Source organism: Medicago sativa, chromosome 7 (assembly GCF_051527215.1).
Source record: "Medicago sativa cultivar Bolivia chromosome 7, Bolivia_mono, whole genome shotgun sequence".
NCBI lineage: Eukaryota > Viridiplantae > Streptophyta > Magnoliopsida > Fabales > Fabaceae > Medicago > Medicago sativa.
In genome coordinates this window covers 2,871,859-2,889,720 of record NC_140755.1, presented here as the reverse complement: position 1 = coordinate 2,889,720, position 17,862 = coordinate 2,871,859, and positions in this window count along the sequence as shown.

Sequence of the window (17,862 nt, the reverse complement as noted above, 5' to 3'; positions counted from 1 at the left end):
TAGTTATGTTGTTTACCTATCCAACGAATTGTCACATGCTAAGATTCAATACAAATCGGCCACTTTATGGCCTTCCTAGTAAAAAAGGGTTGAAAACGAGTTATGTCCTAAATTAACGAGGAGATTTTCTTAACCTCCATTTTGGCCGAATTTTTAGAGAATGCGAAAATATGCCATGGAAGTCGTAGTTATGTTGTTTATCTATCCAACGAATTGTCACATGCTAAGATTCAATGCAAATCGGCCACATTATGGCCTTCCTAGTAAAAAAGGGTCAAAAACGAGTAATGTCCTAAATTAACGGGGAGATTTTCTTAACCTCCATTTTGGCCGAATTTTTAGAGAATGCAAAAATATCCCATGGAAGTCGTAGTTATGTTGTTTACCTATCCAACGAATTGTCACATGCTAAGATTCAGTACAAACCGGCCACTTTATGGCCTTCCTAGTAAAAATGGGTCGAAAACGAGTAATGTCCTAAATTAACGAGGAGATTTTCTTAACCTCCATTTTGGCCGAATTTTTAGAGAATGCAAAAATATCCCATGGAAGACGTAGTTATGTTGTTTACCTATCCAACGAATTGTCACATGCTAAGATTCAATGCAAATCGGCCACATTATGGCCTATCCAATGAATTGTCACATGCTAAGATTCAATGCAAATCGGCCACATTATGGCCTTCCTAGTAAAAAAGGGTCGAAAACGAGTAATGTCCCAAATTAACGAGGAGATTTTCTTAACCTCCATTTTGGCTGAATTTTTAGAGAATGCAAAAATATCCGACGGAAGTCGTAGTTATGTTGTTTACCTATCCAACGAATTGTCACATGCTAAGATTCAGTACAAACCGGCCACTTTATGGCCTTCCAAGTAAAAATGGGTCGAAAACGAGTAATGTCCTAAATTAACGAGGAGATTTTCTTAACCTCCATTTTGGCCGAATTTTTAGAGAATGCAAAAATATCCCATGGAAGACGTAGTTATGTTGTTTACCTATCCAACGAATTGTCACACGCTAAGATTCAATGCAAATCGGCCACATTATGGCCTATCCAATGAATTGTCACATGCTAAGATTCAATGCAAATCGGCCACATTATGGCCTTCCTAGTAAAAAAGGGTCGAAAACGAGTAATGTCCCAAATTAACGAGGAGATTTTCTTAACCTCCATTTTGGCTGAATTTTTAGAGAATGCAAAAATATCCGACGGAAGTCGTAGTTATGTTGTTTACCTATCCAACGAATTGTCACATGCTAAGATTCAGTACAAACCGGCCACTTTATGGCCTTCCTAGTAAAAATGGGTCGAAAACGAGTAATGTCCTAAATTAACGAGGAGATTTTCTTAACCTCCATTTTGGCTGAATTTTTAGAGAATGCAAAAATATCCCATGGAAGACGTAGTTATGTTGTTTACCTATCTAACGAATTGTCACATGCTAAGATTCAATGCAAATCGGCCACATTATGGCCTATCCAATGAATTGTCACATGCTAAGATTCAATGCAAATCGGCCACATTATGGCCTTCCTAGTAAAAAAGGGTCGAAAACGAGTAATGTCCCAAATTAACGAGGAGATTTTCTTAACCTCCATTTTGGCTGAATTTTTAGAGAATGCAAAAATATCCCACGGAAGTCGTAGTTATGTTGTTTACCTATCCAACGAATTGTCACATGCTAAGATTCAGTACAAACCGGCCACTTTATGGCCTTCCTAGTAAAAATGGGTCGAAAACGAGTAATGTCCAAAATTAACGAGGAGATTTTCTTAACCTCCATTTTGGCCGAATTTTTAGAGAATGCATAAATATCCCATGGAAGTCGTAGTTATGTTGTTTACCTATCCAACGAATTATCACATGCTAAGATTCAATACAAATCGGCCACTTTATGGCCTTCCTAGTAAAAAAGGGTCGAAAACGAGTAATGTCCCAAATTAACGAGGAGATTTTCTTAACCTCCATTTTGGCTGAATTTTTAGAGAATGCAAAAATATCCCACGAAAGTCGTAGTTATGTTGTTTACCTATCCAACGAATTGTCACATGCTAAGATTCAGTACAAACCGGCCACTTTATGGCCTTCCTAGTAAAAATGGGTCGAAAACGAGTAATGTCCTAAATTAACGAGGAGATTTTCTTAACCTCCATTTTGGCTGAATTTTTAGAGAATGCAAAAATATCCCATGGAAGACGTAGTTATGTTGTTTACCTATCTAACGAATTGTCACATGCTAAGATTCAATGCAAATCGGCCACATTATGGCCTATCCAATGAATTGTCACATGCTAAGATTCAATGCAAATCGGCCACATTATGGCCTTCCTAGTAAAAAAGGGTCGAAAACGAGTAATGTCCCAAATTAACGAGGAGATTTTCTTAACCTCCATTTTGGCTGAATTTTTAGAGAATGCAAAAATATCCCACGGAAGTCGTAGTTATGTTGTTTACCTATCCAACGAATTGTCACATGCTAAGATTCAGTACAAACCGGCCACTTTATGGCCTTCCTAGTAAAAATGGGTCGAAAACGAGTAATGTCCAAAATTAACGAGGAGATTTTCTTAACCTCCATTTTGGCTGAATTTTTAGAGAATGCAAAAATATCCCACGGAAGTCGTAGTTATGTTGTTTACCTATCCAACGAATTGTCACATGCTAAGATTCAGTACAAACCGGCCACTTTATGGCCTTCCTAGTAAAAATGGGTCGAAAACGAGTAATGTCCAAAATTAACGAGGAGATTTTCTTAACCTCCATTTTGGCCGAATTTTTAGAGAATGCATAAATATCCCATGGAAGTCGTAGTTATGTTGTTTACCTATCCAACGAATTATCACATGCTAAGATTCAATACAAATCGGCCACTTTATGGCCTTCCTAGTAAAAAAGGGTCGAAAACGAGTAATGTCCCAAATTAACGAGGAGATTTTCTTAACCTCCATTTTGGCTGAATTTTTAGAGAATGCAAAAATATCCCACGAAAGTCGTAGTTATGTTGTTTACCTATCCAACGAATTGTCACATGCTAAGATTCAGTACAAACCGGCCACTTTATGGCCTTCCTAGTAAAAATGGGTCGAAAACGAGTAATGTCCTAAATTAACGAGGAGATTTTCTTAACCTCCATTTTGGATGAATTTTTAGAGAATGCAAAAATATCCCATGGAAGACGTAGTTATGTTGTTTACCTATCTAACGAATTGTCACATGCTAAGATTCAATGCAAATCGGCCACATTATGGCCTATCCAATGAATTGTCACATGCTAAGATTCAATGCAAATCGGCCACATTATGGCCTTCCTAGTAAAAAAGGGTCGAAAACGAGTAATGTCCCAAATTAACGAGGAGATTTTCTTAACCTCCATTTTGGCTGAATTTTTAGAGAATGCAAAAATATCCCACGGAAGTCGTAGTTATGTTGTTTACCTATCCAACGAATTGTCACATGCTAAGATTCAGTACAAACCGGCCACTTTATGGCCTTCCTAGTAAAAATGGGTCGAAAACGAGTAATGTCCAAAATTAACGAGGAGATTTTCTTAACCTCCATTTTGGCCGAATTTTTAGAGAATGCATAAATATCCCATGGAAGTCGTAGTTATGTTGTTTACCTATCCAACGAATTGTCACATGCTAAGATTCAATACAAATCGGCCACTTTATGGCCTTCCTAGTAAAAAAGGGTCGAAAACGAGTAATGTCCCAAATTAACGAGGAGATTTTCTTAACCTCCATTTTGGCTGAATTTTTAGAGAATGCAAAAATATCCCACGGAAGTCGTAGTTATGTTGTTTACCTATCCAACGAATTGTCACATGCTAAGATTCAGTACAAACCGGCCACTTTATGGCCTTCCTAGTAAAAATGGGTCGAAAACGAGTAATGTCCTAAATTAACGAGGAGATTTTCTTAACCTCCATTTTGGCTGAATTTTTAGAGAATGCAAAAATATCCGTCGGAAGTCGTAGTTATGTTGTTTACCTATCCAACGAATTGTCACATGCTAAGATTCAATACAAATCGGCCACTTTATGGCCTTCCTAGTAAAAATGGGTCGAAAACGAGTAATGTCCTAAATTAACGAGGAGATTTTCTTAACCTCCATTTTGGCCGAATTTTTAGAGAATGCAAAAATATCCCATGGAAGTCGTAGTTATGTTGTTTACCTATCCAACGAATTGTCACATGCTAAGATTCAATACAAATCGGCCACTTTATGGCCTTCCTAGTAAAAATGGGTCGAAAACGAGTAATGTCCTAAATTAACGAGGAGATTTTCTTAACCTCCATTTTGGCCGAATTTTTAGAGAATGCAAAAATATCCCATGGAAGTCGTAGTTATGTTCTTTACCTATCCAATGAATTGTCACATGCTAAGATTCAATGCAAATCGGCCACATTATGGCCTTCCTAGTAAAAAAGGGTCGAAAACGAGTAATGTCCCAGATTAACGAGGAGATTTTCTTAACCTCCATTTTGGCCGAATTTTTAGAGAATGCAAAAATATCCCATGGAAGTCGTAGTTATGTTCTTTACCTATCCAACGAATTGTCACACGCTAAGATTCAATGCAAATCGGCCACATTATGGCCTTCCTAGTAAAAAAGGGTCGAAAACGAGTAATGTCCCAAATTAACGCAGAGATTTTCTTAACCTCCATTTTGGCTGAATTTTTAAAAAATGCAAAAATATCCCACAGAAGTCGTAGTTATGTTGTTTACCTATCCAACGAATTGTAACATGCTAAGATTCAGTACAAATCGGCCACTTTATGGCCTTCCTAGTAAAAATGGGTCGAAAACGAGTAATGTCCTAAATTAACGAGGAGATTTTCTTAACCTCCATTTTGGCCGAATTTTTAGAGAATGCAAAAATATCCCATGGAAGACGTAGTTATGTTGTTTACCTATCCAACGAATTGTCACATGCTAAGATTCAATGCAAATCGGCCACATTATGGCCTATCCAATGAATTGTCACATGCTAAGATTCAATGCAAATCGGCCACATTATGGCCTTCCTAGTAAAAAAGGGTCGAAAACGAGTAATGTCCCAAATTAACGAGGAGATTTTCTTAACCTCCATTTTGGCTGAATTTTTAGAGAATGCAAAAATATCCCACGGAAGTCGTAGTTATGTTGTTTACCTATCCAACGAATTGTCACATGCTAAGATTCAGTACAAACCGGCCACTTTATGGCCTTCCTAGTAAAAAAGGGTCGAAAACGAGTAATGTCCCAATTTAACGAGGAGATTTTCTTAACCTCCATTTTGGCCGAATTTTTAGAGAATGCAAAAATATCCCACGGAAGTCGTAGTTATGTTGTTTACCTATCCAACGAATTGTCACATGCTAAGATTCAGGACAAACCGGCCACTTTATGGCCTTCCTAGTAAAAAAGGGTCGAAAACGAGTAATGTCCCAAATTAACGAGGAGATTTTCTTAACCTCCATTTTGGCAGAATTTTTAGAGAATGCAAAAATATCCGACGGAAGTCGTAGTTATGTTGTTTACCTATCCAACGAATTGTCACATGCTAAGATTCAGTACAAACCGGCCACTTTATGGCCTTCCTAGTAAAAATGGGTCGAAAACGAGTAATGTCCTAAATTAACGAGGAGATTTTCTTAACCTCCATTTTGGCCGAATTTTTAGAGAATGCAAAAATATCCCATGGAAGACGTAGTTATGTTGTTTACCTATCCAACGAATTGTCACATGCTAAGATTCAATGCAAATCGGCCACATTATGGCCTATCCAATGAATTGTCACATGCTAAGATTCAATGCAAATCGGCCACATTATGGCCTTCCTAGTAAAAAAGGGTCGAAAACGAGTAATGTCCTAAATTAACGAGGAGATTTTCTTAACCTCCATTTTGGCTGAATTTTTAGAGAATGCAAAAATATCCGACGGAAGTCGTAGTTATGTTGTTTACCTATCCAACGAATTGTCACATGCTAAGATTCAGTACAAACCGGCCACTTTATGGCCTTCCTAGTAAAAATGGGTCGAAAACGAGTAATGTCCTAAATTAACGAGGAGATTTTCTTAACCTCCATTTTGGCCGAATTTTTAGAGAACGCAAAAATATCCCATGGAAGTCGTAGTTATGTTGTTTACCTATCCAACGAATTGTCACATGCTAAGATTCAGTACAAACCGGCCACTTTATGGCCTTCCTAGTAAAAAAGGGTCGAAAACGAGTAATGTCCCAAATTAACGAGGAGATTTTCTTAACCTCCATTTTGGCTGAATTTTTAGAGAATGCAAAAATATCCGACGGAAGTCGTAGTTATGTTGTTTACCTATCCAACGAATTGTCACATGCTAAGATTCAGTACAAACCGGCCACTTTATGGCCTTCCTAGTAAAAATGGGTCGAAAACGAGTAATGTCCTAAATTAACGAGGAGATTTTCTTAACCTCCATTTTGGCCGAATTTTTAGAGAATGCAAAAATATCCCATGGAAGACATAGTTATGTTGTTTACCTATCCAACGAATTGTCACATGCTAAGATTCAATGCAAATCGGCCACATTATGGCCTATCCAATGAATTGTCACATGCTAAGATTCAATGCAAATCGGCCACATTATGGCCTTCCTAGTAAAAAAGGGTCGAAAACGAGTAATGTCCTAAATTAACGAGGAGATTTTCTTAACCTCCATTTTGGCTGAATTTTTAGAGAATGCAAAAATATCCGACGGAAGTCGTAGTTATGTTGTTTACCTATCCAACGAAATGTCACATGCTAAGATTCAGTTCAAACCGGCCACTTTATGGCCTTCCTAGTAAAAATGGGTCGAAAACGAGTAATGTCCTAAATTAACGAGGAGATTTTCTTAACCTCCATTTTGGCCGAATTTTTAGAGAATGCAAAAATAGCCCATGGAAGTCGTAGTTATGTTGTTTACCTATCCAACGAATTGTCACATGCTAAGATTCAGTACAAACCGGCCACTTTATGGCCTTCCTAGTAAAAAAGGGTCGAAAACGAGTAATGTCCCAAATTAACGAGGAGATTTTCTTAACCTCCATTTTGGCTGAATTTTTAGAGAATGCAAAAATATCCGACGGAAGTCGTAGTTATGTTGTTTACCTATCCAACGAATTGTCACATGCTAAGATTCAGTACAAACCGGCCACTTTATGGCCTTCCTAGTAAAAATGGGTCGAAAACGAGTAATGTCCTAAATTAACTAGGAGATTTTCTTAACCTCCATTTTGGCCGAATTTTTAGAGAATGCAAAAATATCCCATGGAAGACGTAGTTATGTTGTTTACCTATCCAACGAATTGTCACATGCTAAGATTCAATGCAAATCGGCCACATTATGGCCTATCCAATGAATTGTCACATGCTAAGATTCAATGCAAATCGGCCACATTATGGCCTTCCTAGTAAAAAAGGGTCGAAAACGAGTAATGTCCCAAATTAACGAGGAGATTTTCTTAACCTCCATTTTGGCTGAATTTTTAGAGAATGCAAAAATATCCCACGGAAGTCGTAGTTATGTTGTTTACCTATCCAACGAATTGTCACATGCTAAGATTCAGTACAAACCGGCCACTTTATGGCCTTCCTAGTAAAAAAGGGTCGAAAACGAGTAATGTCCCAATTTAACGAGGAGATTTTCTTAACCTCCATTTTGGCCGAATTTTTAGAGAATGCAAAAATATCCCACGGAAGTCGTAGTTATGTTGTTTACCTATCCAACGAATTGTCACATGCTAAGATTCAGGACAAACCGGCCACTTTATGGCCTTCCTAGTAAAAAAGGGTCGAAAACGAGTAATGTCCCAAATTAACGAGGAGATTTTCTTAACCTCCATTTTGGCTGAATTTTTAGAGAATGCAAAAATATCCGACGGAAGTCGTAGTTATGTTGTTTACCTATCCAACGAATTGTCACATGCTAAGATTCAGTACAAACCGGCCACTTTATGGCCTTCCTAGTAAAAATGGGTCGAAAACGAGTAATGTCCTAAATTAACGAGGAGATTTTCTTAACCTCCATTTTGGCCGAATTTTTAGAGAATGCAAAAATATCCCATGGAAGACGTAGTTATGTTGTTTACCTATCCAACGAATTGTCACATGCTAAGATTCAATGCAAATCGGCCACATTATGGCCTATCCAATGAATTGTCACATGCTAAGATTCAATGCAAATCGGCCACATTATGGCCTTCCTAGTAAAAAAGGGTCGAAAACGAGTAATGTCCTAAATTAACGAGGAGATTTTCTTAACCTCCATTTTGGCTGAATTTTTAGAGAATGCAAAAATATCCGACGGAAGTCGTAGTTATGTTGTTTACCTATCCAACGAATTGTCACATGCTAAGATTCAGTACAAACCGGCCACTTTATGGCCTTCCTAGTAAAAATGGGTCGAAAACGAGTAATGTCCTAAATTAACGAGGAGATTTTCTTAACCTCCATTTTGGCCGAATTTTTAGAGAACGCAAAAATATCCCATGGAAGTCGTAGTTATGTTGTTTACCTATCCAACGAATTGTCACATGCTAAGATTCAGTACAAACCGGCCACTTTATGGCCTTCCTAGTAAAAAAGGGTCGAAAACGAGTAATGTCCCAAATTAACGAGGAGATTTTCTTAACCTCCATTTTGGCTGAATTTTTAGAGAATGCAAAAATATCCGACGGAAGTCGTAGTTATGTTGTTTACCTATCCAACGAATTGTCACATGCTAAGATTCAGTACAAACCGGCCACTTTATGGCCTTCCTAGTAAAAATGGGTCGAAAACGAGTAATGTCCTAAATTAACGAGGACATTTTCTTAACCTCCATTTTGGCCGAATTTTTAGAGAATGCAAAAATATCCCATGGAAGACATAGTTATGTTGTTTACCTATCCAACGAATTGTCACATGCTAAGATTCAATGCAAATCGGCCACATTATGGCCTATCCAATGAATTGTCACATGCTAAGATTCAATGCAAATCGGCCACATTATGGCCTTCCTAGTAAAAAAGGGTCGAAAACGAGTAATGTCCTAAATTAACGAGGAGATTTTCTTAACCTCCATTTTGGCTGAATTTTTAGAGAATGCAAAAATATCCGACGGAAGTCGTAGTTATGTTGTTTACCTATCCAACGAAATGTCACATGCTAAGATTCAGTTCAAACCGGCCACTTTATGGCCTTCCTAGTAAAAATGGGTCGAAAACGAGTAATGTCCTAAATTAACGAGGAGATTTTCTTAACCTCCATTTTGGCCGAATTTTTAGAGAATGCAAAAATAGCCCATGGAAGTCGTAGTTATGTTGTTTACCTATCCAACGAATTGTCACATGCTAAGATTCAGTACAAACCGGCCACTTTATGGCCTTCCTAGTAAAAAAGGGTCGAAAACGAGTAATGTCCCAAATTAACGAGGAGATTTTCTTAACCTCCATTTTGGCTGAATTTTTAGAGAATGCAAAAATATCCGACGGAAGTCGTAGTTATGTTGTTTACCTATCCAACGAATTGTCACATGCTAAGATTCAGTACAAACCGGCCACTTTATGGCCTTCCTAGTAAAAATGGGTCGAAAACGAGTAATGTCCTAAATTAACTAGGAGATTTTCTTAACCTCCATTTTGGCCGAATTTTTAGAGAATGCAAAAATATCCCATGGAAGACGTAGTTATGTTGTTTACCTATCCAACGAATTGTCACATGCTAAGATTCAATGCAAATCGGCCACATTATGGCCTATCCAATGAATTGTCACATGCTAAGATTCAATGCAAATCGGCCACATTATGGCCTTCCTAGTAAAAAAGGGTCGAAAACGAGTAATGTCCTAAATTAACGAGGAGATTTTCTTAACCTCCATTTTGGCTGAATTTTTAGAGAATGCAAAAATATCCGACGGAAGTCGTAGTTATGTTGTTTACCTATCCAACGAATTGTCACATGCTAAGATTCAGTACAAACCGGCCACTTTATGGCCTTCCTAGTAAAAAAGGGTCGAAAACGAGTAATGTCCCAAATTAACGAGGAGATTTTCTTAACCTCCATTTTGGCTGAATTTTTAGAGAATGCAAAAATATCCGACGGAAGTCGTAGTTATGTTGTTTACCTATCCAACGAATTGTCACATGCTAAGATTCAATACAAATCGGCCACTTTATGGCCTTCCTAGTAAAAATGGGTCGAAAACGAGTAATGTCCTAAATTAACGAGGAGATTTTCTTAACCTCCATTTTGGCCGAATTTTTAGAGAATGCAAAAATATCCCATGGAAGTCGTAGCTATGTTCTTTACCTATCCAACGAATTGTCACACGCTAAGATTCAATGCAAATCGGCCACATTATGGCCTTCCTAGTAAAAAAGGGTCGAAAACGAGTAATGTCCCAAATTAACGCAGAGATTTTCTTAACCTCCATTTTGGCTGAATTTTTAAAAAATGCAAAAATATCCCACAGAAGTCGTAGTTATGTTGTTTACCTATCCAACGAATAGTCACATGCTAAGATTCAGTACAAATCGGCCACTTTATGGCCTTCCTAGTAAAAATGGGTCGAAAACGAGTAATGTCCTTAATTAACGAGGAGATTTTCTTAACCTCCATTTTGGCCGAATTTTTAGAGAATGCAAAAATATCCCATGGAAGTCGTAGTTATGTTGTTTACCTATCCAACGAATTGTCACATGCTAAGATTCAATACAAATCGGCCACTTTATGGCCTTCCTAGTAAAAATGGGTCGAAAACGAGTAATGTCCTAAATTAACGAGGAGATTTTCTTAACCTCCATTTTGGCCGAATTTTTAGAGAATGCAAAAATATCCCATGGAAGTCGTAGTTATGTTCTTTACCTATCCAACGAATTGTCACACGCTAAGATTCAATGCAAATCGGCCACATTATGGCCTTCCTAGTAAAAAAGGGTCGAAAACGAGTAATGTCCCAAATTAACGCAGAGATTTTCTTAACCTCCATTTTGGCTGAATTTTTAAAAAATGCAAAAATATCCCACAGAAGTCGTAGTTATGTTGTTTACCTATCCAACGAATTGTCACATGCTAAGATTCAGTACAAATCGGCCACTTTATGGCCTTCCTAGTAAAAATGGGTCGAAAACGAGTAATGTCCTAAATTAACGAGGAGATTTTCTTAACCTCCATTTTGGCTGAATTTTTAGAGAATGCAAAAATATCCCATGGAAGACGTAGTTATGTTGTTTACCTATCCAACGAATTGTCACATGCTAAGATTCAATGCAAATCGGCCACATTATGGCCTATCCAATGAATTGTCACATGCTAAGATTCAATGCAAATCGGCCACATTATGGCCTTCCTAGTAAAAAAGGGTCGAAAACGAGTAATGTCCCAAATTAACGAGGAGATTTTCTTAACCTCCATTTTGGCTGAATTTTTAGAGAATGCAAAAATATCCGACGGAAGTCGTAGTTATGTTGTTTACCTATCCAACGAATTGTCACATGCTAAGATTCAGTACAAACCGGCCACTTTATGGCCTTCCTAGTAAAAATGGGTCGAAAACGAGTAATGTCCTAAATTAACGAGGAGATTTTCTTAACCTCCATTTTGGCCGAATTTTTAGAGAATGCATAAATATCCCATGGAAGTCGTAGTTATGTTGTTTACCTATCCAACGAATTGTCACATGCTAAGATTCAATACAGATCGGCCACTTTATGGCCTTCCTAGTAAAAAAGGGTCGAAAACGAGTAATGTCCCAAATTAACGAGGAGATTTTCTTAACCTCCATTTTGGCTGAATTTTTAGAGAATGCAAAAATATCCGACGGAAGTCGTAGTTATGTTGTTTACCTATCCAACGAATTGTCACATGCTAAGATTCAGTACAAACCGGCCACTTTATGGCCTTCCTAGTAAAAATGGGTCGAAAACGAGTAATGTCCTAAATTAACGAGGAGATTTTCTTAACCTCCATTTTGGCCGAATTTTTAGAGAATGCAAAAATATCCCATGGAAGACATAGTTATGTTGTTTACCTATCCAACGAATTGTCACATGCTAAGATTCAATGCAAATCGGCCACATTATGGCCTATCCAATGAATTGTCACATGCTAAGATTCAATGCAAATCGGCCACATTATGGCCTTCCTAGTAAAAAAGGGTCGAAAACGAGTAATGTCCTAAATTAACGAGGAGATTTTCTTAACCTCCATTTTGGCTGAATTTTTAGAGAATGCAAAAATATCCGACGGAAGTCGTAGTTATGTTGTTTACCTATCCAACGAATTGTCACATGCTAAGATTCAGTACAAATCGGCCACTTTATGGCCTTCCTAGTAAAAATGGGTCGAAAACGAGTAATGTCCTAAATTAACGAGGAGATTTTCTTAACCTCCATTTTGGCCGAATTTTTAGAGAATGCAAAAATATCCCATGGAAGTCGTAGTTATGTTCTTTACCTATCCAACGAATTGTCACACGCTAAGATTCAATGCAAATCGGCCACATTATGGCCTTCCTAGTAAAAAAGGGTCAAAAACGAGTAATGTCCCAAATTAACGCAGAGATTTTCTTAACCTCCATTTTGGCTGAATTTTTAAAAAATGCAAAAATATCCCACAGAAGTCGTAGTTATGTTGTTTACCTATCCAACGAATTGTCACATGCTAAGATTCAGTACAAATCGGCCACTTTATGGCCTTCCTAGTAAAAATGGGTCGAAAACGAGTAATGTCCTAAATTAACGAGGAGATTTTCTTAACCTCCATTTTGGCTAAATTTTTAGAGAATGCAAAAATATCCCATGGAAGACGTAGTTATGTTGTTTACCTATCCAACGAATTGTCACATGCTATGATTCAATGCAAATCGGCCACATTATGGCCTATCCAATGAATTGTCACATGCTAAGATTCAATGCAAATCGGCCACATTATGGCCTTCCTAGTAAAAAAGGGTCGAAAACGAGTAATGTCCCAAATTAACGAGGAGATTTTCTTAACCTCCATTTTGGCTGAATTTTTAGAGAATGCAAAAATATCCGACGGAAGTCGTAGTTATGTTGTTTACCTATCCAACGAATTGTCACATGCTAAGATTCAGTACAAACCGGCCACTTTATGGCCTTCCTAGTAAAAATGGGTCAAAAACGAGTAATGTCCTAAATTAACGAGGAGATTTTCTTAACCTCCATTTTGGCCGAATTTTTAGAGAATGCATAAATATCCCATGGAAGTCGTAGTTATGTTGTTTACCTATCCAACGAATTGTCACATGCTAAGATTCAATACAGATCGGCCACTTTATGGCCTTCCTAGTAAAAAAGGGTCGAAAACGAGTAATGTCCCAAATTAACGAGGAGATTTTCTTAACCTCCATTTTGGCTGAATTTTTAGAGAATGCAAAAATATCCGACGGAAGTCGTAGTTATGTTGTTTACCTATCCAACGAATTGTCACATGCTAAGATTCAGTACAAACCGGCCACTTTATGGCCTTCCTAGTAAAAATGGGTCGAAAACGAGTAATGTCCTAAATTAACGAGGAGATTTTCTTAACCTCCATTTTGGCCGAATTTTTAGAGAATGCAAAAATATCCCATGGAAGACTTAGTTATGTTGTTTACCTATCCAACGAATTGTCACATGCTAAGATTCAATGCAAATCGGCCACATTATGGCCTATCCAATGAATTGTCACATGCTAAGATTCAATGCAAATCGGCCACATTATGGCCTATCCAATGAATTGTCACATGTTAAGATTCAATGCAAATCGGCCACATTATGGCCTTCCTAGTAAAAAAGGGTCGAAAACGAGTAATGTCCCAAATTAACGAGGAGATTTTCTTAACCTCCATTTTGGCTGAATTTTTAGAGAATGCAAAAATATCCCACGGAAGTCGTAGTTATGTTGTTTACCTATCCAACGAATTGTCACATGCTAAGATTCAGTACAAACCGGCCACTTTATGGCCTTCCTAGTAAAAAAGGGTCGAAAACGAGTAATGTCCCAAATTAACGAGGAGATTTTCTTAACCTCCATTTTGGCTGAATTTTTAGAGAATGCAAAAATATCCCACGGAAGTCGTAGTTATGTTGTTTACCTATCCAACGAATTGTCACATGCTAAGATTCAGTACAAACCGGCCACTTTATGGCCTTCCTAGTAAAAAAGGGTCGAAAACGAGTAATGTCCCAAATTAACGAGGAGATTTTCTTAACCTCCATTTTGGCTGAATTTTTAGAGAATGCAAAAATATCCGACGGAAGTCGTAGTTATGTTGTTTACCTATCCAACGAATTGTCACATGCTAAGATTCAATACAAATCGGCCACTTTATGGCCTTCCGAGTAAAAATGGGTCGAAAACGAGTAATGTCCTAAATTAACGAGGAGATTTTCTTAACCTCCATTTTGGCCGAATTTTTAGAGAATGCAAAAATATCCCATGGAAGTCGTAGTTATGTTCTTTACCTATCCAACGAATTGTCACACGCTAAGATTCAATGCAAATCGGCCACATTATGGCCTTCCTAGTAAAAAAGGGTCGAAAACGAGTAATGTCCCAAATTAACGCAGAGATTTTCTTAACCTCCATTTTGGCTGAATTTTTAGAGAATGCAAAAATATCCGACGGAAGTCGTAGTTATGTTGTTTACCTATCCAACGAATTGTCACATGCTATGATTCAGTACAAACCGGCCACTTTATGGCCTTCCTAGTAAAAATGGGTCGAAAACGAGTAATGTCCTAAATTAACGAGGAGATTTTCTTAACCTCCATTTTGGCCGAATTTTTAGAGAATGCATAAATATCCCATGGAAGTCGTAGTTATGTTGTTTACCTATCCAACGAATTGTCACATGCTAAGATTCAATACAGATCGGCCACTTTATGGCCTTCCTAGTAAAAAAGGGTCGAAAACGAGTAATGTCCCAAATTAACGAGGAGATTTTCTTAACCTCCATTTTGGCTGAATTTTTAGAGAATGCAAAAATATCCGACGGAAGTCGTAGTTATGTTGTTTACCTATCCAACGAATTGTCACATGCTAAGATTCAGTACAAACCGGCCACTTTATGGCCTTCCTAGTAAAAATGGGTCGAAAACGAGTAATGTCCTAAATTAACGAGGAGATTTTCTTAACCTCCATTTTGGCCGAATTTTTAGAGAATGCAAAAATATCCCATGGAAGACTTAGTTATGTTGTTTACCTATCCAACGAATTGTCACATGCTAAGATTCAATGCAAATCGGCCACATTATGGCCTATCCAATGAATTGTCACATGCTAAGATTCAATGCAAATCGGCCACATTATGGCCTTCCTAGTAAAAAAGGGTCGAAAACGAGTAATGTCCTAAATTAACGAGGAGATTTTCTTAACCTCCATTTTGGCTGAATTTTTAGAGAATGCAAAAATATCCGACGGAAGTCGTAGTTATGTTGTTTACCTATCCAACGAATTGTCACATGCTAAGATTCAGTACAAACCGGCCACTTTATGGCCTTCCTAGTAAAAATGGGTCGAAAACGAGTAATGTCCTAAATTAACGAGGAGATTTTCTTAACCTCCATTTTGGCCGAATTTTTAGAGAATGCAAAAATAGCCCATGGAAGTCGTAGTTATGTTGTTTACCTATCCAACGAATTGTCACATGCTAAGATTCAGTACAAACCGGCCACTTTATGGCCTTCCTAGTAAAAAAGGGTCGAAAACGAGTAATGTCCCAAATTAACGAGGAGATTTTCTTAACCTCCATTTTGGCTGAATTTTTAGAGAATGCAAAAATATCCGACGGAAGTCGTAGTTATGTTGTTTACCTATCCAACGAATTGTCACATGCTAAGATTCAGTACAAACCGGCCACTTTATGGCCTTCCTAGTAAAAATGGGTCGAAAACGAGTAATGTCCTAAATTAACGAGGAGATTTTCTTAACCTCCATTTTGGCCGAATTTTTAGAGAATGCAAAAATATCCCATGGAAGACGTAGTTATGTTGTTTACCTATCCAACGAATTGTCACATGCTAAGATTCAATGCAAATCGGCCACATTATGGCCTATCCAATGAATTGTCACATGCTAAGATTCAATGCAAATCGGCCACATTATGGCCTTCCTAGTAAAAAAGGGTCGAAAACGAGTAATGTCCTAAATTAACGAGGAGATTTTCTTAACCTCCATTTTGGCTGAATTTTTAGAGAATGCAAAAATATCCGACGGAAGTCGTAGTTATGTTGTTTACCTATCCAACGAATTGTCACATGCTAAGATTCAGTACAAACCGGCCACTTTATGGCCTTCCTAGTAAAAAAGGGTCGAAAACGAGTAATGTCCCAAATTAACGAGGAGATTTTCTTAACCTCCATTTTGGCCGAATTTTTAGAGAATGCATAAATATCCCATGGAAGTCGTAGTTATGTTGTTTACCTATCCAACGAATTGTCACATGCTAAGATTCAGTACAAACCGGCCACTTTATGGCCTTCCTAGTAAAAAAAGGGTCGAAAACGAGTAATGTCCCAAATTAACGAGGAGATTTTCTTAACCTCCATTTTGGCTGAATTTTTAGAGAATGCAAAAATATCCGACGGAAGTCGTAGTTATGTTGTTTACCTATCCAACGAATTGTCACATGCTAAGATTCAGTACAAACCGGCCACTTTATGGCCTTCCTAGTAAAAATGGGTCGAAAACGAGTAATGTCCTAAATTAACGAGGAGATTTTCTTAACCTCCATTTTGGCCGAATTTTTAGAGAATGCAAAAATATCCCATGGAAGACGTAGTTATGTTGTTTACCTATCCAACGAATTGTCACATGCTAAGATTCAATGCAAATCGGCCACATTATGGCCTATCCAATGAATTGTCACATGCTAAGATTCAATGCAAATCGGCCACATTATGGCCTATCCAATGAATTGTCACATGCTAAGATTCAATGCAAATCGGCCACATTATGGCCTTCCTAGTAAAAAAGGGTCGAAAACGAGTAATGTCCTAAATTAACGAGGAGATTTTCTTAACCTCCATTTTGGCTGAATTTTTAGAGAATGCAAAAATATCCGACGGAAGTCGTAGTTATGTTGTTTACCTATCCAACGAATTGTCACATGCTAAGATTCAGTACAAACCGGCCACTTTATGGCCTTCCTAGTAAAAATGGGTCGAAAACGAGTAATTTCCTAAATTAACGAGGAGATTTTCTTAACCTCCATTTTGGCCGAATTTTTAGAGAATGCAAAAATATCCCATGGAAGACGTAGTTATGTTGTTTACCTATCCAACGAATTGTCACACGCTAAGATTCAATGCAAATCGGCCACATTATGGCCTATCCAATGAATTGTCACATGTTAAGATTCAATGCAAATCGGCCACATTATGGCCTTCCTAGTAAAAAAGGGTCGAAAACGAGTAATGTCCCAAATTAACGAGGAGATTTTCTTAACCTCCATTTTGGCTGAATTTTTAGAGAATGCAAAAATATCCCACGGAAGTCGTAGTTATGTTGTTTACCTATCCAACGAATTGTCACATGCTAAGATTCAGTACAAACCGGCCACTTTATGGCCTTCCTAGTAAAAAAGGGTCGAAAACGAGTAATGTCCCAAATTAACGAGGAGATTTTCTTAACCTCCATTTTGGCTGAATTTTTAGAGAATGCAAAAATATCCGACGGAAGTCGTAGTTATGTTGTTTACCTATCCAACGAATTGTCACATGCTAAGATTCAATACAAATCGGCCACTTTATGGCCTTCCGAGTAAAAATGGGTCGAAAACGAGTAATGTCCTAAACTAACGAGGAGATTTTCTTAACCTCCATTTTGCCCGAATTTTTAGAGAATGCAAAAATATCCCATGGAAGTCGT